We start from the raw sequence: 23519 nt of genomic DNA, 5'->3' as shown, positions 1-23519 counted from the left end.
TATATGGTTTTTATATCAGATTTATATTAGAAATAAATCTCTTTCCCTGTGACAATTCTATTCAGTGTATCCCAACAGATACCTGCTTAGTTATTTGCAATTATGGTCTGTGATGAAATAGTAACTGTAAAAACTTTGCAGAAGCAGATGCCAACTTACAACGAGAAATGAAACAAATATACCCTGGAGTATGGGAAATTGTCCTTTCGTTCATTAAAATTAATAAAGTACAATGTTGTTGTGAGGGACCAGACTCGAACTAGGACAAAAAAATGTTCAAAGTAGCAAAAATTCAATTTAATTATTCCAAAATAGCAAACAAAACATAAAGATTTAATGCAAAAATAAGTCAAAGAATAAATAACAATTTTGGGCCCAATTTAACTGAGGTCAACTGAATTCTAACTGAACACAAACAAAACTGACCTCCCAGCAAAGAACAAAAGGCTGCTTAAATAGGGGTGGAGTAACCTAAATCTACCACATGAGGGAGGCACGACATAACAAAAGAACAAATAAATACAAAATTAACTAAAGCATTCTATGAAATAAATAAAGCAAAACTAACTCTTACTTAGCAGAAACAATAGGTGAATATTTAAGTGACAAAATTAACTAATTAAAAACAACTTGAAACAAGTCTTCCCCCTTCAGTCTTTCAAAAACAAATGGTATGCTCCAGGTTTCCTCCTCCAGCTGGTTTGTCTCAGCAGCACCTCAAACAAAAGACAAGTGTAAATAAACCATTCAGACAGACATTAAATAAAGTGTGCACCCATTAGAAAATATATGTCTAAATGAAATAACTAACTTAAACGTATAAACTGTAATATAATATAAAGAAAAAATACTAACACGATGTGGTGGTGGGAGGAGCATCCAGCACAGTGGGCATGTAGATACCTGGCATGTCGCAATGTGAGAGACAGGCTTCCAGCGGTTTTGAGGCTTCTGCAAGATATTTCCCTTGAAAATAACAGTGGGGATAGAAAAGTGGAAGCAAAGGGTCTTTTGGCTCAGATTGATTTTCAGTTTATAGCACTTTTAGTTACTTTTTGTAAAGTGCTCGGGGATATCAAAATCCTGTCTGACATGCTTCAATCTAGCAATCTTGATTTATCAAAAGCCGTAGATTTAGTCGGCTCCCTGACAGACACATTGAAAAGCTACAGAAGTAAAGCTTGCTTTGGTGAACTACTGAGGGACACTCAAGAACTAGTAGAACGCTGCAAAATTAGCACCCTGCCACTCAGCAAGAGACAGCCTAAGGCCAGTTCCAGGTTTTTGGACTCACTGGTAATGACTACTGTAGGACAGAGGCACAGTGACCAAAGTAATGAGGATTTTAACAGAGGTGTCTTTTATCAGATACTTGACTGTCTCACAGCTGAGCTTGAGAGGCGTTTTTCACAGAAGAATTGTGAGATAATGCTAGGGGTTCAGTCTCTAGTCCCAAAAAGCCCATTATTCTTGAAAGAGGAAACACTGTATGCTTTTGGACAGACATTTGAGTCAGATCTAGAAGATCTTAAACATGAGGTTCACCAAACCAGACGGCTTCTTCTGAGGAGAGAAAAAGGTGGGTTAGAGAGACCCTCTACTTTACTTGACTTTGTTGTGTTCCTGGAACCTTATAAAGAGGTTTTTCATGAGCTGTTTAGACTTTGTAAGATTTCAGTTGTTATCCCAGTCAGTACTGCGTCCTGTGAGCGAAGTTTTTCTGCTCTAAAACTGATCAAAAACCACCTTAGAACAACTATGGCTGATGACAGGTTAAGTCATCTTGGCATTCTCAGTGTTGAGTCAAGGAGGGCACATACCCTCAACATGGATGACTTTGTAAAACATTTTGCTTCTTCCCATCAAAATCGGAGAATTATGCTCTCCTGAGTGTATCCTGGCTTTGAGTTTGCAGTATGTTGTTCCCATTCAAAGCTTATTTGACCATAGCAGTGTTTCTCAAACCTTTATAAATGCCACCAGGGTAATGCTGGTCAGCTCTGGTGGTATTGTCTTGCAGTTTACTATTTGGAGCCAGTTTTATTTATTTATTTTTGAGAATTTGTTTTTGGTCATATTCTGGGCTCTGAGTTTACATTTACATGTTCACTGTTCCATAGTGCCGTTTAACGTCTTGTTTGGTCATGGCAAATCTTTGTTAAATAAACCATTTTAATTTGAGTGTGTGTGAGAAAATATTTGTTTCCTTTCGTTCATCATTTGTATATGGACCCCTCTGATAAAGCCTTGCTCACCCTTTGGCCACCCCTTGAAAAAAGTCTAGCTCCGCCACTGCTCCTATCAGTCTGTAGCTTCTCATATTGAGGTCATCAAACCAAATTTCAGATCTACCATAACTGACTGACACCTGCTGGCCTCAGGTTTGCAACCAGCTTGTGACTGAGAAACCAGTACCCTCCTCCCAGATGATGACATGAACTTGTTAGTTCCTCTGTCCATTGTAGTAGCTGATATATTGTGAAAGTATCAGTCTCCTCTTCCTTCTGCGTTCAGCCAGAGCCGACAGGACACAGTGAGCTTGATTAGAGGACAGAGATTCACACTGTGACACGATGCCTTTTGAGCCAATGATCCTGCATAAACTGTCTGGGTTTTTTTGCATCTGTTGGTGCATCTTATTACATCTGAGGACAAATGTTATATTCATAAGATGATTCTTTAAACTAAGTAAACTTCCTAATTAAATCCTAAATACGCTGCAAATCTCCAAAACGCTGATCATTTATTGACTGTTTTATCATCAAAAACTGATATTGGGCTACAAAATTCAAGTTTTAATTGGTGTTTTCCATGAAGCTGTGATTAATGAGACCAAATAAATGAGTATATATAAACATAAATATATATGTGTGAAAAATTTACATTTTATTAGTCATGTAGTCAGGAAAACTTCTGTTGCCTTGTTTTTGCACAGGACCTGTTTGACGTGTTGTATACTGTTCCCCTTTCTGCTTTGAGATGATCTCTGTCTTAATTTACATTTTATGTAAATCAGTGATGACAGTGATACAACAATAAATATCTTGAAGTAAGCTTTGTGTTGCTTGTCTTTTTTTCTTTTATACGTCACACCAGAAGCAGAACAAATGTTTTTCTGATACGGTTAGAAATTCCACAAATCACAATTTCAGCTAAAACTCAAAACAAACCACACCAGCGTTCTCTGACATCGGTTTCTACTGTCTGACGGCCGCAGTTACCATGGTTGCTGAATGTTTTTGTTGTTCACAGGTTGTCCTGAGGGTCACTGACAAAGACGCATCTATGCACACATACTTAAGATCAATTTCTATCTGTTGTGTCCCACTAGCCTGGAAAAACCCAGCTCCTTGATTTACGCTTTGCTTCATACACCGGGTCTAGACCCTGGGCTACTGAGAAATGATTGTCTAATAGAGGTGTGAACTTCAAGTTTCAAAGAATTAGATTATAATACCAAATTGCTAGCGTTTGGCCGTGACGTATAAAATGTGCCAGCTCAATCATGAAGGAATCATGAAGCTTAATGGTAAATGCAAACCATCCAAAATAGAAATGCCAAGCCAAATGGCATCTTTACCAGGAATAAAATGTCTTGAACATTCTTCTTGGTCCGACTTTAATTTCTCAATGCTAGGAGAAGTGGCCAACACAGACTGAAAGACTTTGTTCACTGCGGAGTCAGTGAACAAAACTACAAGCAGATTATAACACCAAAGGAGCCCAGAAAAGCGATATCATCGTTCACAACTTCTCCTTCTATTCGCCGATTGGCCTGGTTGAAATCCTACTGGAGAAACCGAGGTCAGTGGGAGAAATCTCAGACAGAGTACTGGGAGTACAGAGTAAGGGAGATGAGAATCAAGCTGAATTGCATGGAAAGGGATTTGCACAGCTAGTCTATCACATCGGGTTGAAGGTTTAACAGGTCCAGAAAGGAACCACAGATATCCCTCCCAGGCCAGACTAGACACATAGACCATCTTCATCAGTTCATTTTAAATCCTGCATCGTATTCAAAAACAATCTAATTATTATTAATAATAATGTCACCAAAAGCTGCTAATGCTGGTCATCTGATGGAAACATAAGAGAGAAGCTGCTATTCTTTTAAAAAACAGATATAAACATTTGTTTAGCAGTTTTAATAGTTAAAATACACAAAAAACCAACAGACTCATAACCAGTTTACAGGAGAGCATAGAAATGGACTCATTTATCTCCTTCCCAGCTATCAGCAATGTGGGCTGCTGTTGGTGTCAAGCTCTCAATTACACAGAAAAAGCTGGAAGACATTACATTCTGTCTATTACTTACATTTCCGCACCATACAGAACAAATGTGTTGGAGTGGGTTGTTTACAACCCATCAAATATGGAGCGGCAGCATCATTTCTTTGGGATCATTCTTTATTCTATATTTATGCTAACGTGTAAAATGATTAAACCAAAATTATTTCTTTGTAGCTCTTCTTCAAGCGGGCAAAATTTCTTGTCACATTTTACAACAGCAGCAGCAAATGTCTGTAAGTTACATTTAATTTTACTTTCAAGATATTTTTAAGTCAAGTATGATTCAAAAATTTAAATCTGATAGAATGATAAAAAAAAACCTACTTAAATTAATGGTTTTAATATACTATTGTCAAACTAATCTTAATATTTAACTATTAAAATCCCTGTTTTAATCCCCAGCCTCCTGAAATATACACTTGCAAAGGGTTAATAGTTTGAGTCATGCAGAACTGACCTGACCGTTTCCATAGCAACGTTCAGAAGCAAGACATTCCCCCAGAACTACAGTGAGCTCATTGTAGCTATGAGGACATCTATGACATAGATCTATGTCATAGATCAAAGAATATCTGAGGTAATGAATGCTTCCATCTCAAAACATCAGGTATTTTACAAATAGCACTTTGACAGCATTTCAACCCCTCGATTTCATTTACTACGATTTTAATATGGAGAAACTTTTAACAGCCGCCGTCTTTTTTCCAGTGTCTTTTGGCGCTGGGTATTTAATAACAACTGGCGTGAGAAAACTTGTGACCACACTATTTCCTGGTGTCACCGTTGATTGTAGCAGTTCTCAAGACGACAACATGGATTACTCCGACTACCTGTTCAATAGTTTCGGGCAAGAAAAAAGATCTTCAGAAACGTCAGCGACAAACAAAGAGACCCAGGAAAAGAAATCTGTCGTAGGGGACAAACCTCCCAAAGATCCCTGGATCCGAAAACGCTACCCACCCCTCACTCCCATCCCATTCGTCTTCGACGCCGCAAAAGCAGAACGAAGACATCGTGAAGAAAGGAGGAGACGATTGCTCAGGTGTGAAACAGATAAACCTTGTTGCAACGCAGTTTGAATGCCTCTAGAAGGCACGACGATAAAAGGAATCCCAATAACAGCCCTACTTAGCGATTATAAGTTGCAAGAAGAACAGCAGATCCCAGAAGACTCCATAACAGATAGCTTTCTCAAGTCCTGGCAGGAATTGGCTAAAATTTGCAGAACAGGAGACGCATCTAAAATTATGAGGTGGTGAGCATTGTAGCTATGACAACAAAGAATATCTGAGGTTATGAATGCTTCCATCTCAAAACATCAGGTATTTTACAAGCAACCCTTTGACAGATAGCACTTCAACCCCTCGCTCTCTTTTGCAAGGATTTTAATATGGAGAAACTTTTAACAGCCGCCGTCTTTTTTCCTTTGTCTTTTGGCGCCGGGTATTTAATAACGACTGGTGTGAGAAAACTTGTCACCACACTATTTCCTGGTGTCACAGTTGATTGTAGCAGCTCTCAAGACGAGAACGTGGATTACTCCGACTACCTGTTCAACACTTTCGGGGCTCGGAAGCAAACGTCACTGGATAGAGAAGACTCGCAGCACGATGAGTCTTCAGATGACGACACTGAAGAAGAGACTTCCCCGGCTGGGGAAGTTTGCTGTGAAGCAAAAATAACTTCAGAGGTTGAGCCCAAAGACACCAAAGACTCAACCTCTCACTTGACCTTAGAAGTTGAGTCCGTAGACCCAACCTCAGATCTGTCAGCGACATTAAACAAAGAGACCCAGGAAGAGAAATCTGTCGTATTGGACAAATACCCCAAACTTCCCAAAGCTCCCAGAATCCGAGAACCCATCCTACCTGGCTGCGACGTCTGCAACGAAGAACGAAGACGTCGTGAAGAAATGAGGAAACGTTCGCTCAGACGTGAAACAAAAAAACCTTGTTGCATCACATTTTGAATGCCTCTGTTCACCATCATACACCGCAGCTTGGAAGGAAATAGAAGGCACGACGATAAAAGGAATCCCAATAACAGCCCTACTTAGTGATTATAAGTTACAAGAAGAACAGCAGATCCCAGAAGACTCCATAACAGGTAGCTTTCTCAAGTCCTGGCAGGAATTGGCAAATAAAATTTGATTGATTGATTGATTGATTAATGGGTTCTCTCCGGGTGCTCCGGCTTCCTCCCACAGTACAAAAAGATTTTGTTCACACTAGATAATAAATGGATGTTTTTTAATAATAATAAGAGTAATATTAATATCGCCACACAAAAAAACAGAATATGCAGTCCATTACAGTTTTATGTTTTTATTGCTTGATGTAACCTGCAACTCACAAAAACAGGTTAATTAATTTATACTATATATATAGGAAGTTGGGCCTAATCAGAAGATATTAAATTCTAGGGAACCCAGGTGTGAGCAACAACAGAACACACAGTGTCTACAAGAAAAGAGCAAATATTTAATATAATAAACAATTGTGGATCCACATTTAAAACAGACAAACAAATACTGCGCGCTTTTAAAAAAAATAAATAAATAAATAAATTGAATACTTCAGTCTCCAATGAATTAATTCTTCAGTCTCAAAGTCTCTCAGCTGGTGACCAGTCGGGTCACTATCTACCCGTGCGCCTGGTCCTCTGGGCTGGGGCTCGCCATCCAGTTTCAGGTGAAGAGGGTCTTGGAATCTTTGGCCCTCCAAGCCAAAAGTGTACTGTACAAACTCCAAAAAAAAAACCTGACCTACAACAAGGCCAAAGTAAAACATTTTAGCACATAAGATGCTATTTAATCATTTCTCAAGTTCTTCTTATTTTTTTCTTTCATGTTGTATAACAACAAGTTAACAGAACACAATTTTTCCAACATATTAGTAAAACTAAATAGATTAGCTTATATGTGGTAAAAAAAGAATATAATATACATTCAATCTTAAAATAAATGCAATTACATAAAACAAATACAACATACACAACAATAACAATACAAAATCTTACAATCAATTTTATTTTATATTAAATTTTATAATTTAATAGGTATTTTAGCCAATTTTCACCAAATTTACTTAACCAACTGCCGAGCACGTGCGATGACTCACCGATGCTCCGAGCTGTCAACGGCTATTTTTCGGGCTTCAGCTGTTCACGGGGGAAACCCTCCGAGATCTAATAAAACCGAATGTAGTATTTTGAATTATATATTTAGTGAATTTATATTAATATTGTTTTCCTTACCAATTTCCAGATTCGTCAATTTCTTTCTACCTCTTTACGGAAACGACCGTCAGCTGTTAGCTCTCAAGCGTTCGCAGCGAAGCAACCGTCAGCTGTTAGCTTTCAAGCCTGTCTGCCGCGCTCCGAACGAAACAACCGCCAGCTGTCAAAAAGGGGCGGGACGATCAACCCCATTGGCCGACACGAAACCAGACCGCGCCAGCCATTGGCTGCCTAATCTGTCAATAGAAGCTAACACTAAAAGCATATTTCACATTTTTTGAAGATTTACGTAATTACCTTTTAGCTATTTTGGTAGAATAAGACATTGAATCAACATCTATTATTTTTTTCTTGTGTTTTTAAACACTGGGTTACATTGATGTTTATTTAAGATTATTAATAAGTGATCAATGTGGTAGATTAGCTACCGCTCTACTGATGATCTGTCAGAGTTGCTGTTTAAGTTGCTTTTTTTATTTTCTAACTGAACTGAAACACACAGGACTGACATGACGCCCCAATGCGGAAGTAGCGCAGTCCTCCAACAACCACACTGATATTAGCTGTGTCCGAATTCAGGGTCTGCACCCTTTTTTTCTTTTTTTTAATTTTAAAAACTTTTTTTATTGCATTAAAATGTCAATACAATATGGAAGCCCGTTTCCGCCACTCTGTTAAAAAATGAATAAATAAATAGTCTCATTATAATGAGATAGTATCTCAAAATAATGAGATACTAAATAATAATGTGTAATAAGATACAAAATATAAGATATTTTACTATTTTGTAGATATACTATATAATACTATTTTGTATAAGATACAAAATAGTATCTTATTTTGAGATACCATCTCAAAGTAATGAGATATTTTGAGATATCTCAGTATTTTAAGCGTCAATCTCAAAATAATGAGATAATTTATTTTATTTTTTTAACAGAGTGGTGGAAACGGGCTTCCATAGCTTTCTGCCACTCTGTTATAAAACATAAATAAATAATCTCACTATGTAACCTGTAAGATGTGTGAGATGTGACATGCACTGGAAAATCTGAATAAAAAAGTTCAAAAAAAAAAAAATCTCACTATAATGACATAGTGTCTGAAAATAATGAGATATTTTGAGATATCTCATTATTTTAAGCGTCAATCTCAAAATAATGAGACAGCATCTGAGATACTAATGAGATAGTATCTCATTATTTTGAGATACTATCTCATTATAATGAGATTATTTATTTATTTATTTTTAAATAAATAAATGGCAGAAACGGGCTTCCATAGGGTTTGTGAATACTTTTGCAAGGGGTTTCGTGAGTTCACAGAACTGACAATGTAGTGTATTGCTCTATGGGTACGAAAAGAAATATTCAGACAGACAATTAATAAGGAAATCTCTGTGCTTCAGTCTCGCTTTTATTGCTTCAGTTTTCCCCAATATTCCCTCAGTCACCTCTACGCAAAGATTAGACCTGGGAATCCTCTCTGACTGACTTCAGAGCAGGGTTTTAACAGATTAGACAGCGTAAAACGGAGCTGAATTATTTTACTTCTCCAGTTTTTGTTTGCTACAAAAGAGAGTAATGTGCTGGCTAACCTGAATGTTTTTAAAGGTCTAGTGTAGAAACTTTAGTAGGTTTTCAGGTGAAACAAAATGATACCAAGCAATTGCAGTAAATGGCACCAGTGATGAGAAGCTTTTTCACTTTTGACAAATTCACGATTGAGATTTTTTTGAAGTCGCTAGAAAATATTGCTTTCCAGAACAAAATAAAACAGTAATTCAATAAATGCCCAACATTTGCCTAAACAAATACGGGAATACATTCAGTAGCTGAGTCGTTTTAAAACTAATCTAGTGGCCTACTGCCAGCTGGGCTGTATACTGACACCGACACCAATCAATTCTATTGGATTTTTACTTTGTGGAAATTACCTTTGAATAAACACGGAGCCCCTGATCAGTCGCAGATTATATTTAATGAAAGCGATCTGTGCGACGACGCTGGCACCTCTTGTGCAAACACCACTGACAGCGCAGGGCTGGCGGCAATTAAGTGGTTTTCAGTCAATGCACTAGAAATAAAATCCGCTACGAAACAGCTGAGGTTTAAATCAAGGTAGTATGGAGGAGAGCACGTCCTTTTAAAATAGATATATAAAGGTTTCAAACTGTGAGCAGTTTTCAGTTACTTCAGACTCTTAGTTTTTATTTCTTAGTCCAAAAACCGTAGAGTTTATTGAGGTACCAGTTCAGAACAATTTAACCTGCCTGGAGCATCAGTTGACTCCTGAATATTTTCACAAGTAAAAACTTTGTATCTATGGTTTTTGTTGTCTGGTGGAAATCTTCACTATTGATCACATTTGACATCTGCCTGTGGTTCCATTAAAAAATAACCAGTGAATGTATCAAGAATAGCATAAAACTAAACATAACCTCAGACTTCATGGAGTCGCTGAGACAGAGAAGGAGGATGTGCGGGAGGAGGTGTTGCGGGAGGAGGTGTTGCGGGTGTGCCAGGAGATTCTTCTGAAGGATAAAGAAAGGCTTCAGATCTTCATTGATGTCGCTCATCGAGTTGGTAGAAAGGTCGCTGGTAACTCCCGCCCTCGTTCTATCATCAGTCGCTTGATTGCGAGGAGATATCGTGATTCCATATGGAAAGCAGCTAAGGGAAATGACTTCCTGAAGAGAAATGGTCTCCGTTTTACCGAAGACCTTTGTAAAGAAGACCGTGAGTCCCGCCAGAAGCTTTGGCGGGCCAGAAAATCTGCCTACTTCGTAGGAGGTCGTGGTTTTATCAACGGGGTGGAGATACCCGCAGTGTTTACTCCAATGCTAGAATAATTGCAAGTCTATTCTCATTGATGGGTCCACTATTTTGAAACTTTACCCTAGGTTACAAACTGAGATCTGGAACTTTAATAAGGTACTATTAAGGAAGATTAATTTAACATTAATTTTGGACAAAAAGTTTAGCTTCTTCTTCCTAGAGTCCCGGAATCTCTGGCAGGCGGGCTGCGGCTGGAGGAAGTGAAACCACGACACTGCGCGTTGACGTCACAGATCACGGAGTTTTAATCTCATACAAAGCAATCGACAACAAAGCTGCAGAGATACAGAGATATACATTTTATACAGACAAGGGGAAAACAGACACACACGAAACACAAAAGACAGACAAAGGCGCCCAACGTGGAGAGAAAAAGATGGAAAAAACTCTCCCTATTTTAGCGCTACATGTAACTTTATACTGAGTAGGCGTTTCCCCATTTCAATATATGTAAAGTAGGCGTTCTGCTCTTCGACCAATCAGAGACCTGCTTCGGCCCCCCAAAGAAAGTTAGGACTCCCTGATTTACGGCAAAGATGTCTGGTTTTTGTCGGACCACTTCGTGCTCATCTCTGCCTGATACGGGGAGATTCCTGGCGCCAAAGAGTCTCCTGCTATCGGAATGCACATTTTATTGCTCCCTGTCAAAAGGGGGAGGAAAAAAGGCCCTGCTTTGTCTGCTGAATTCCCACTGCTCAACAGAAAACTGTTCCAAATAAGAGTATTGTATATAACTGTTACACATGTCGTGGATTAGCTGTATTAAGCACCAAACAATAATTATTTTTCCTTAACAGTCCCCCTTTTGAGATCTTCACCCAAGATCTCACAAAAAATTGATTAAGCCTTCTAATACAGAACCAAAACTATGTATGAAACTAATAAAAAAACGAAAAAATAGAAAACAAAAGAGTGACGTACCCTAATTATATACAGTCCCCCTTTTTAAACAAAACCCAAGGTAAGAAACACTTATCCTTACAAAAATATAAAAACATAAAACAAAATTATCACAATCCAACCAAAACACAGGACAAACAAAAACCCAAAGTGTAAAACAAAAAAATAAAACAGGGACATACATAGAAACATTATTAAGAAATGCTCTGCAACTTAAAAGACAACATTCACCACACAAGTACAACCTGTCAAATGAGAAAGACACAAAATTACAATCTGTTGCTCGTCTTTTTCTGTTTTTTTTTTTTTTTTTTTTTTAAATGTCCATCGACAGTCTCTCAAAAAATATATGAAGTCTTCGTCAAGAAATGTTCAAAAAATGCGCGCAAAAAACGAAACGAAAGTCCTTTCCAGAGTTCTCAACGAACGAAAAACACGCAATAAAGATTAATGTCGATGATGATCCTCTTGCAGCCTGATCTCCTTCAACTGGAAACCTCAAGTTTCCACCTTATCGGCCGTTGCTCACTGAAAATGAGATTATTAGGTCAATATTACAGAGAGATGTCAAGGAGAAAATGAAACCTCCTCGTGAGGAAACTAAATCTCGTGAAGCGACCTGTCACAGGTTATTAAACAGACATCTTGTTTCAACATGAATTTCATTAGCATCAGAAACACAATTACAACATTCTTTAATATCATCTTCATTACAGTCAGCATAATCAAACGATGGTTTCACCTAAAAATAAATTTGTGTCGTTATTTTCCATCCAGGGAAATTATTTTAATCCTTTTATCAAAGAACGCAGATTTTGAATGAGACCACATCCGCAGGGCACCAGGAAACCAAACTGAAACGACAAAACAGAGATCAGATTTGTCCAAGGGCATCATTCATTTGTGCAATCATCACAAACAGCTTCAATTCACTGTGTGTTCGAGTGAATCCTCCACCGCTCATGGCTCTGTGTCTGCTATCATCAAAATGAGTGTGTAACCGCTTCTCCAAGCCGTCACTCCACCTTGTATGACAACAGCTTGTGTGGCAGAGTCCAGAGTCCCACCTGGAGCTCCGAGCTCCAGGGCAGTCTGTGTGTAAAAACCCATGAGCAACTCATCCCGTGAAGCCTTATCTCCTACTTTGTCCAGTTCTGCTCATTAATGGTGGATGTGATCCCTTCAATTTACGTTTCTATTATTTATATACTATAGCTCCAACCGATGGAAAATAGCAAAACCCTGTAATCATTTGCTTCAAAAGACATGTTTCCAAAGTAACGTTTTGCCAGAATATCAAACAAATGCAGATCTTTTCTTAAAGCAATCTTGTAAAAATAGGATCAAACAAACGAAACAAAACAAACACAAAAAACCTAAAAATGGAGTTGTAAAAGCTTACATTTACCATCAAAAAATGAATATCAATGTGAATTAAACAGTCCAGTTTAAATTACTTTTATAGAACAAACTAGATCTTACTGGTTATTTGTCTAAATCATTTTACATGCGTTCCTTAAACAAAATTCAAAAGAGTTAGACCTGGAGAAATTATAATGTAAATGTATGCCTTAACAAATCCAAACATTTTCAAAATATACCGACATTACCTAGGCTTTTACTTGTCGTCGAATTTAAAGTTTTATCCAAATTCGTTGTAAATGGATGTAAATCAAAAAATCAAAATCAAGTTTAGAAAAATCATTATAATCCCGCCTGTGTACTTTTACTGATTAGTGATAACTTTAATCAAGAACAGATTCTTCAAAACATTTCTTAAAACATCCATGCTCCATTAAATTAATGCTCTGAAAATGGCTGACACAATAATATTTTAATTTCTATAATTATTTTCCCAAGTAAATTAACCAAAATATGCTTCATTTTCACTATAAATTTATCTAATTTCTCAAAATATGTTAGCCCATTATCAGAACATCTTTTAATGGAGAACAACTCAAACCTATTTAAAATAAGCACATATATTACCAGAGAATATTTTCCTTTCACTTTTTTATGTGTAACACAGATCAGACATGTTCGTCAAAAAATTTGTTTAAGTAGTATAAGTGTTCCAGTAATCTAATTAAGTAAAATAAAAATAAAAATAAAGCCATCACATATTCTCCCCCTTTGATGATGCATTGCCTATTAATGCATCACAATTTCCAGTACCTGAAATAAAAATGTTGACGAAACAGGGTCATCATTTTAGCTGAGAAAATCCACCCATATTCAATGCTGCCCCCGTCCTAAAAGGCAAACTCTCAAAACAAACAGAACCATTATTGTAGGATGCTTTAAACCTTCAAGATTATTATTTTCCCAAAATATTTCACATAACAGTTGTAAAACTCAGTATTCAATTACTGTTATGATTCTCAAATAATTCATTTTACCAACTTCTCAAAAAATTTCACTAGCGTGTGACAAAGCATGTTTACCAATTAAGACTCTGCGAAGGTTTTGCATAAACGAGCCAGAGAGACGTTGAAGAAAGAAAAAAATTCAAAATATAGTCTTAAGTAAGAAAATCCAAAAAAATGACACATTTTTACAAATACTGGTCAGAATTTTACCAATCCACAAATGAAAGAAATTAAACTAAGGACCAAATGTCCCTGTCCCCTAGTGAACGGGTCCAGAGGAAACTGGTAACTCAAAAGAAAAAAGTAATTTGTTATATTTAACAAAATAGACAAAGAACTGACACAAATAGCTAAATAAAAAGTCAGACTAATGAAAACAAATTTAAAGATAAAATCTAAACCACTCACTACTCACTATATAAAGTAATATGAAAGGAAACCAGAAAATCATTACCAAGAGTGTCAGCGTGTGACAGTCGACTCAGTTTTTTTGATGCTAAAAACTTACATTTAACATTTTCCACATTATTTCGTTGCTCACTATGTATGTGCCTGTTTAAACTATCTACCATAAAAAGAAAATGTTTCACTGAAGTGCAGGAAACCAAACCACATCAAAATCCTGCCTGATGCAATGAGAAGCACTCTCTACAACTACCTATAATCTATAATGCGAAACAATACCCTAAAATTTAAACCGCCAATCTCTATATTCCTTAGAAAAAGAAAAATTAAATCCTTTTGTACTTTCAGCTTTCACAATTTAAATTTGAAAGCCACTACACCTATCTGAGCAACCTCTTCTGCCAGAGCACAAAACAAATTCTTAAGCCTACCATAAAACCCCCTCTCACCTCTCGGAGGAACTGATTTTATGGCAGGAAGAGAGCCGATAGGGATTTCAGGAGGAACTCCTAATTCTTTATTAGGCTTTGGCACTTGAATCATCAGATATGTTTTAGTTACTTCTAATTTTAAAATTTGAACTTAAAAACCTTATTGTCGTTCCACTACTAAAATTGTAACTTACATGCAGATATTTTGTCAGGAGGTGCTGTAAACGATGGGAAAGAAAATGATTTGCCTCACAGCAGCTGGTTCTTTTCTGCGGAGCTGCTGTGAGCAGAGGTTGCTTCGCACTTCAAATTAGTGGTATACAGAGAGGCTTCACATGTTAATTAGTTGAATCCTGTGGGGGCAGAAATTACAGCCCAGCTGTTGCTTGTTCTTGTTTTGTTCTATTTATTTATTTTTCTTAATTTTCTTATTTTATGTGCAGCCCTCTCGTCTGTCTATAGGCACTATTTAATCAGCTCTTATTACAGTTTAATATTGATTCTCTACAATAGTTCCATATAATGTTTTTATTAACCAATAAGTTATTTCAAACTTAATGTTATCCTTCAACAACAAATCTTGTAAATTTTAGCAAACTTTTCTATATTTAACCAATTTCTATTTAACAAGAGAGTGACTTCTAATTTATCCTGTCTAATTATCCGTAAGTCCTGTAGATTTAACAATATTATATCTATCTTAAAGTTTTGGTCAGTTTGAAAAAAGACTGATTGTGAAAATATCTAGAGTCAGTTGCATATTGCAGTTTGTTGTTATCTGAGCAATTCCTCTTACAGTTAGAGCCTGTTTCTCTAAAGATCTGTTCTGTTTTTTGTCTGTATCCTCAACTCATTAAAAAGGTCCTATTTTAACTCATTGTATTTTATTCTATTTTTCTGCTACCTTCTCAGCGTAGAAGGAATAATTAACATTTTATCCACTATTTTAGTTCTCAATTCTATACACAGGTATTATTTTATTTATTTCTCTACTTAATCAGTCATGTATTTAGCCATCTATTCATTCACTATATTTATGTATTTATCTAGTAAATGGCCAAGACAGCATTTCTACAATCCTCTGTGACCTAATTTTCTTGGCTTATTCTGTCTTTCTTTATTTATTTATTTAACCTTAGAACCCATAATTTATTTCAATTTTGTTCAGATGATTTATTTTATCAAGGTTCTATCCTTCAACAACCTTCCAATCTGTACACTGCAGGTCACATTTTACTGCTGTTATTGCCTAATTTTAATAATTTAGTCCAATTGAACACAGAGGATGTTTGTAAAAACTGGAAATTGTGCACCATAAAACAGCACTAAGAAAAATTCAGTATTTATATGACATAAAATACCAAATGGTATTTTATCTCCAGTCACACACTCTGTCAAACCAACATGAATTGTAACACAAACAAAAACACACAACACATTACAGAAAACACAAAACACACACATCTGGCCAGGTTTTATAGTCAGTCAAAATTTCATCAGTCCCCAAGTGTCAGTCTGTGGTCATTATTCTATCAAATTTAACTGTAATTTTTATCAAATTTTCTGTAATTTATATCAAATTTACTGAAGCTTCAGGAATTGTCCAATGTTTTATTAACATATTTTCATGTGTCAATTTAATTAATTTTAAAATCCAATCGTCAGGAACCTTTTAATTCCCCGTGCACGTTTAAAAAGAGACATCTCAAAGTTATGTTAAAATCAAACCACAACCAATAATTTAGTTTTCTGGTACCAGTTTTATGTACTTAACTCCTATTTCCATTTATTTATTTATTTATTTTTTAAACTAAACGACCACGTTTTCGCCATCGTTCTACTTTCCCCGTTAAGACGAACCCCGACCATAAAATAGCGTATAGCACGTGTCGCAACTCAGTGTCCATAATAACTTCACAATAAAACGCAGCAAAATCAATGCAAATTCACACACACAGCGCTATTCAAACAACTTAACACTCTGCTGAAACACACAGCCAGCCCGAACTCGTGCACGCGCACACACACACGACCACACAGATACACACGCAGACACACATACGCACACACACGCAGACACCCAGAGCTCTGGAGAACAAACCCGGTGTCAGACGAACATACGAAACAGAGGGGAAAAAATAAAAAGAAAATGCCGGCTAAAAAAATAAAAGATGCACCATATCAAAGCCTACCGCAGGCCATACCCAGAATTAACCACAAATTCTATCCGTCGGTCTACCGCAGACCTGTCTAATCCAAAAAACAAAATACACCTCAAAGCTTGCCGCAAGCTTACAATAAGAATTTACCGCAAATTCTATCCGTCGGTCTACCGCAGACCTGTCTAAAGTGTACCGCACACTACTGGATTCCTAAAACCTACCGCAGGTTATTTTCAAAGTCTACCCCAGACTATTGTACTTGATTCCTTAACAATCTACCTCAGATTATCTGCAAAATCTACCTCAGATTATTTGCAAAGCTTCCCGCAAGCCATTATCAAAGTGTGCCCCACACTCAATAAACCTACCCCAGGTCATTTAAAAATCTAAAGCCTACCGCAGGCTAGTTTCAAAATACACAATTCCTAAATTTCTTTCTTTAAGGAGCACAGCCATGGGTCTCCAGGGAAAAAGACATAAACTTAAGAAAACCCAGCTTTTACAACTGAGGGAGCGCAACGTCCTCAGTCTGGACCCGCTACAGTCCGCTGTACATGCGTATTTCTATACAGTGTATCACACACTACCCGTCAAAGTCTACCACAGACAAACATTCCAGCCTTTTAATCCAATTCTAAGTCAACAAAGTCTAGTAGAAACAATGTATGCTCTCCTGCAGCTACGACACTCCGAACAGCTGTAGCTAACTACGACAATTCACGCCGGCCCAACCACAGACGGCCAAAAAATAATCAAATAGTATCTTACCGCATCAAGCCGTCGAGCCGAAACAGGCCGATCCGCCTGCCAAAACTTCAGAACCGGACGAAGCCCCCAATTATTAAGGAAGATTAATTTAACATTAATTTTGGACAAAAAGTTTAGCTTCTTCTTCCTAGAGTCCCGGAATCTCTGGCAGGCGGGCTGCGGCTGGAGGAAGTGAAACCACGACACTGCGCGTTGACGTCACAGATCACGGAGTTTTAATCTCATACAAAGCAATCGACAACAAAGCTGCAGAGATACAGAGATATACATTTTATACAGACAAGGGGAAAACAGACACACACGAAACACAAAAGACAGACAAAGGCGCCCAACGTGGAGAGAAAAAGATGGAAAAAACTCTCCCTATTTTAGCGCTACATGTAACTTTATACTGAGTAGGCGTTTCCCCATTTCAATATATGTAAAGTAGGCGTTCTGCTCTTCGACCAATCAGAGACCTGCTTCGGCCCCCCAAAGAAAGTTAGGACTCCCTGATTTACGGCAAAGATGTCTGGTTTTTGTCGGACCACTTCGTGCTCATCTCTGCCTGATACGGGGAGATTCCTGGCGCCAAAGAGTCTCCTGCTATCGGAATGCACATTTTATTGCTCCCTGTCAAAAGGGGGAGGAAAAAAGGCCCTGCTTTGTCTGCTGAATTCCCACTGCTCAACAGAAAACTGTTCCAAATAAGAGTATTGTATATAACTGTTACACATGTCGTGGATTAGCTGTATTAAGCACCAAACAATAATTATTTTTCCTTAACAGTACTGACTCACAGTGTTCATGTCGTCTATAAATACCTTAATTCATCAAGTTACTTTTTCTGTTGTTTATATGTTATCTCTTTCGCTTATTTCTCTTAATGCCAGGGGGTTGCGCAATATGTTAAAAAGGAAAGCATTATTCTTGTTTGCCAAAAATTTTAAATCTGATTTCTGTTTTTTTTCAGGAATGTCACTCTACAGTTGATGATGTTACTTTTTGGAAATCCCAGTGGGGTAATTCTGTTTGGCTTTCTCATGGGGCTGAGCGCTCCGCAGGAGTTATGACTTTAAAACATAGATTTAATGGGAATATTATTTCTACTGAATGTGATTCGCTGGGTCACTTTATTTTTCAACTCTTTTTCTATGAAAATCATCATTTCATTTGTGCCAATATTTATGGTTACAATAATAAAAGAGATAACGATAAGCTGTTTATCACAGCTGGAAAGATCCTTATAGAATGGTTAAAAAAAATGCTATAATTCTTATGGGAGGTGATTTCAACACTGTCCTGGATGGTAACCTTGATAAATGGCCTCCTGGTCGACCAAATGCCTCAAGCCCGACTATTAAAGCTTTTATGGAAAAATTTAATCTAATTGACATTTGGAGAACTGAACATCCACATGATTATTTATTTACCTGGAGTAATAAGTCATTATCTCAACAATCTAGGATAGATTTTTGGCTGATCTCAGATACAGTAAAGAAAGAATCTGTGACTGTTAATACTTTACCTACTCCCCTTACGGACCATAAAGTTGTTGAAATAATTATAACACTCTCAGATGGTAAATATTCTAGTTATTCTCCTTCATACTGGAAATTGAGTAATTCTTTATTAAACTATAAAGAGGTCACTATAAAGATAACAAAATTATTAAAATTCTTCTGGCATAAAGCTCAAACAAATAATCTTTATGGTATTAATTGGGAACTTTTTAAATTCAAATCTGGAAAATTTCTCAGAAAATTTGGTAGTAACAAGGCTAAGACAAATAGAAATGAAGAAACCAAAATTGTAACGAGAATATTTGAACTCACTCAGTCGAATCCTTCTAATTTAAATGACTTTGAACTACAAGAGTTAACTGAATTACAACTTAAATTGGATCATTTTTACATTAATAAGAGTAAAGGTGCGTTTATTAGATCAAGGAGAAAATGGTTAGAAGAGGGAGAACAAAACACTCATTATTTTTTTAATCTAGAAAAACATAATTCGACCAATAATTCTATTACGAGTCTAAAGATTAACAATGCTGTTACAGATAACCTTGATGATATAGCTAGATATTGCAGTTCCTTTTATGAAACTCTTTACCTCTCCAACTTCTGTCAGGCCTCAGCTGATGCCCTGTTGACCAATTTATCAGTTAATCAAATTTCTAATAGTAAACGAGAATGCTGTGAAGAGTCAATCTCTTTGCAAGAGATTGTGGACGCCATCTCACATCTCAAAATGAACAAATCCCCTGGAATTGATGGCCTGAATTTTACAAACACTTTTTGTTCGACCTCGCTCCCTTTCTTTTGCAAGTTTTTAATGAAAGTATAGAAAACGGTTCGCTCCCTACAACCCTCACTCGGGGTTTAACCACTCTGATACCAAAACCAAAAGAAGACCCTTTACTTCTAGATAATTGGCGTCCCATTTGTCTTCTTAACAATGATTACAAAATTTTTGCTTTAGTTATAGCTAAAAGATTAAAATCTGTCCTTCATTCAATTATTGATGAAACTCAATCCGGTTTTATGAAAAATAGGCATATCACAAATAATATAAGGTTTGTTTTGGATATTTTAGATTATCCTGATCTTGTGTGTGATAATGGTTTTATTTTATTTCTAGACTTTTATAAAGCTTTTGATATGGTCGAACATGAGTTTATTTTTCAGAGTCTAAATAAATTTGGGTTTGGGAAATTCTTTACTTCTGTCGTTAAAAGCTCATATCAAAACAGCAACAGCTCCATCAAATTAAGAAACGGCTCCTCTCCTAGATTCAGCCTCTGCAGAGGAATCAGACAAGGCTGTCCCGTCTCCCCATATTTGTTCCTTTTAGTGGCTCAACTTCTGGCCGATCATATTAAGACTGGTCCTTTAAAAGGGATCACTGTTGCTGATGAAGTGCTTACTTTAACACAACTGGCAGATGACACTACTTTATTTTTAAAAGATCAGAGCCAAATCTCTTTAGCTATTAAGGAAATTGGTACTTTCTCCAAAGCTTCAGGTCTTTCTCTTAACCTTAAAAAATGTGAGATAATGGCCATTAAGGACTGTTCTATAGCCTCAATTGAAGCTATACCAGTTAAGAATTAGGTTATTTATTTAGGTATAAACATCACGAAGGATCAAATAGAAAGAAGCTCCCTAAACTTCGACCCGCTAATTCAAAAGACTAAAAAAAGACTTAATCAATGGTTTGTTATGGTTCGGGGTCCTTTGGTTCTTCTTTGTGGGGTTTTCTGTGCATACACTCACCTTTTACGACAGATGGCGCCATACTCACCCGACTGGAGTGTGTGTGTGGACCGTTATCAAGCACACCTGAACCTAATCAACTTATCAGCAGCGTGTACTAAAGGAGGCTTCTGCCAGTCCTTCGGCGCCCGAGTGTTAGCCAGTAACGGTATCTCTGAGCCTCCTAGAGCTAGCCTCTGATCTTTCCTCGTTGATCTGAATCCTCTAGTGACTTTTCCTGTTGTTTTTTGCCTTCAGGTTTTTCCCCGGAGAAGCCCTTACATATCCTGTCTGTTTCTCTGATCGAGATTCCCCTCGTGACGCCGTGGGTCCTACTCACTGGTTGCCCGAGTTCCCAGACTCACCTCCTCAGTCTGACTACAAGTCTCCCCCCCCTCTTGCCCCCCCGGATTCCACGACTGGCAGTTGCACCGCTCCTTTGTCCCCGCCTAGCCCGAGCCTACCTGTCCGCCCTCCGACGCAATCCTCTGTTTTCCTCCTGGACACCAGCCGTCAAGCAACTTCTACACCTTGAAGCCTGTCTGCTACACAGTCTTACGTTAGCTAAACAGATCAATATGCAATGTGTACTGTATCTGACATACACTGAAGATTTTATTTTAGCAGAAAAGGCTTTGGACTAAACTGTTACTCGTGTTAGTGTGGGGGACCAGTTGCTGGGGACTTTAGATCAAGGACCCCCCCTTCCATTAAAATGATTCTATTCTTGTTCCTATGAATATTTTGCTTTGTTTTGTTATTGAAAAACACTGTGATTCATTGTCCATGTGAAGCTGTGCATTCATATATATGTAGATAACTATTCTGGCTGAGAGTGAAAGGAGTTTAGAAAAGTATCACTTTTGAACAGGCGCGTAGGGCAGCCTTGGGTCCTAAGTGTATGCTGTGTTGAAGAAGCCGAGTAGTAGATAGCAGCCTGAGTGTGACGCACGTTGGACTATGGATGTTGTTCGTGTTTCGAGAAAAAAAAGGAAAGTAAAGAAAATTTACAACAACCGCATGTCTCTACATCATTTTTGTTCGAGTGTGCAACAAAATATTGGAGGTTCCACCGAGATTATTAACGCTTCGTCGAGGGACTTTCTTGGACCAAGAAAGTCCCTCGACGAAGCGTTAATAATCGCTTCTTGGACCAAGAAAGTCCCTCCACGAAGCGTTAATAATCGCTTCTGGTGGAAGATTTCCACCAGAAAACAAAAACCATAGATACAAAGTTTTTACTTGTGAAAATATTCAGGAGTCAACTGATGCTCCAGGTAGGTTAAACTGTTCTGAACTGGTACCTCAATAAACTCTACGGTTTTTGGACTAAGAAATAAAAACTAGCCAGTAACGGTTAAGGTAACGGTTGAAGTAACTGAAAACTGCTCACAGTTTGAAACCTTTATATATCTATTTTAAAAGGACGTCCTCTCCTCCATATTACCTTGATTTAAACCTCAGCTGTTTCGTAGCGGATTTTATTTCTAGTGCACTGACTGAAAACCGCTTAATTGCCGCAAGCCCTGCGCTGTCAGTGGTGTTTGCACAAGAGGTGCCAGCATCGTCGCACAGATCGCTTTCATTAAATATAATCTGTAACTGATCAGGGGCTCCGTGTTTATTCAAAGGTAATTTCCACAAATTAAAAGGATTAGACCTAGTATCTCTTATCAGCAGCGTGTACTAAAGGAGGCTTCTGCCAGTCCTTCGGCGCCCGAGTGTTAGCGGGCGCCTCTTAGTATCTTAGTATCACTAAGATACTATCTCAAAATAATGAGATAGTATCTCATTATTTTGAGATACTATCTCATTATAATGAGATTATTTATTTATGTTTTATAACAGAGTGGCGGAAACGTATGGAAGCCCGTTTCCACCACTCTGTTAAAAAAAATAAAATAATTATCTCATTATTTTGAGATTGACGCTTAAAATAATGAGATATGTCAAAATATCTCATTATTTTGAGATGGTATTTCAAAATAAGATACTATTTTTTATTTTATACAAAATAGTATTATATAGTATTATATCTACAAAATAGTAAAATACCTTATATTTTGTATCTTATTATACATTATTATTTAGTATCATTATTTTGAGATACTATCTCATTATAATGAGATAATTTATGGATTTATTCATTTTTTAACAGAGTGGCGGAAACGGGCTTCCATATTGTATTGACATTTTAATGCAATAAAAAAAAGTTTTAAAAATAAAAAAGGGTGCAGACCCTGAATTCGGACACAGCTAATATCAGTGTGGTTGTTGGAGGACTGAGCTACTTCCGCATTGGGGCGTCATGTCAGTCCTGTGTGTTTCAGTTCAGTTAGAAAATAAAAAAAGCGACTTACACAGCAACTCTGACAGATCATCAGTAGAGCGGTAGCTAATCTACCACATTGATCACTTATTAATAATCTTAAATAAACATCAAGCAATAAAAACATAAAACTGTAATGGACTGCATATTCTGTTTTTTTGTGTGGCGATATTAATATTACTCTTATTATTATTAAAAAACATCCATTTATTATCTAGTGTGAACAAAATCTTTTTGTACTGTGGGAGGAAGCCAGAGTACCCGGAGAGAACCCATTAATCAATCAGTCAATCAATCAAATTTTATTTGTATAGCACATTTCAGCAGCAAGGCATTTCAAAGTGCTTTACATCATATCAAACACAGAAACACAATGCAACATAGAATCAACAATCAAAATAGGACATTAAGTCAGGTTCCATCAATAAATTTGTAATTGATTACGTTTCAAATACAATCCTAAACAGGTGGGTTTTTAGTCGAGTTTGCATCCATAAAAGGTTTACCTGTTACACTCCTACTGTGTTATATGGAACAAAATACCTATTGCTAT

General features: G+C 37.1%; 1 long non-coding RNA gene across 1 annotated transcript; it reads left to right on the top strand.

The window, feature by feature from the left end:
- Nucleotides 1-443: 443 nt before the first annotated feature.
- On the top strand, nt 444-21877 carry LOC116725643 (uncharacterized). Its single transcript, XR_004340436.1, has 5 exons — nt 444-887; nt 10265-10267; nt 12347-12356; nt 21630-21633; nt 21865-21877. It is a non-coding gene; the product is annotated as an uncharacterized LOC116725643 (long non-coding RNA).
- Nucleotides 21878-23519: the final 1642 nt, after the last annotated feature.

This window comes from Xiphophorus hellerii, chromosome 1 (genome assembly GCF_003331165.1).
Source record: "Xiphophorus hellerii strain 12219 chromosome 1, Xiphophorus_hellerii-4.1, whole genome shotgun sequence".
Taxonomy (NCBI): domain Eukaryota; kingdom Metazoa; phylum Chordata; class Actinopteri; order Cyprinodontiformes; family Poeciliidae; genus Xiphophorus; species Xiphophorus hellerii.
The sequence above is the reverse complement of the archived record's forward strand: the minus strand, read 5'-3'. Positions and strand labels throughout refer to the sequence as shown.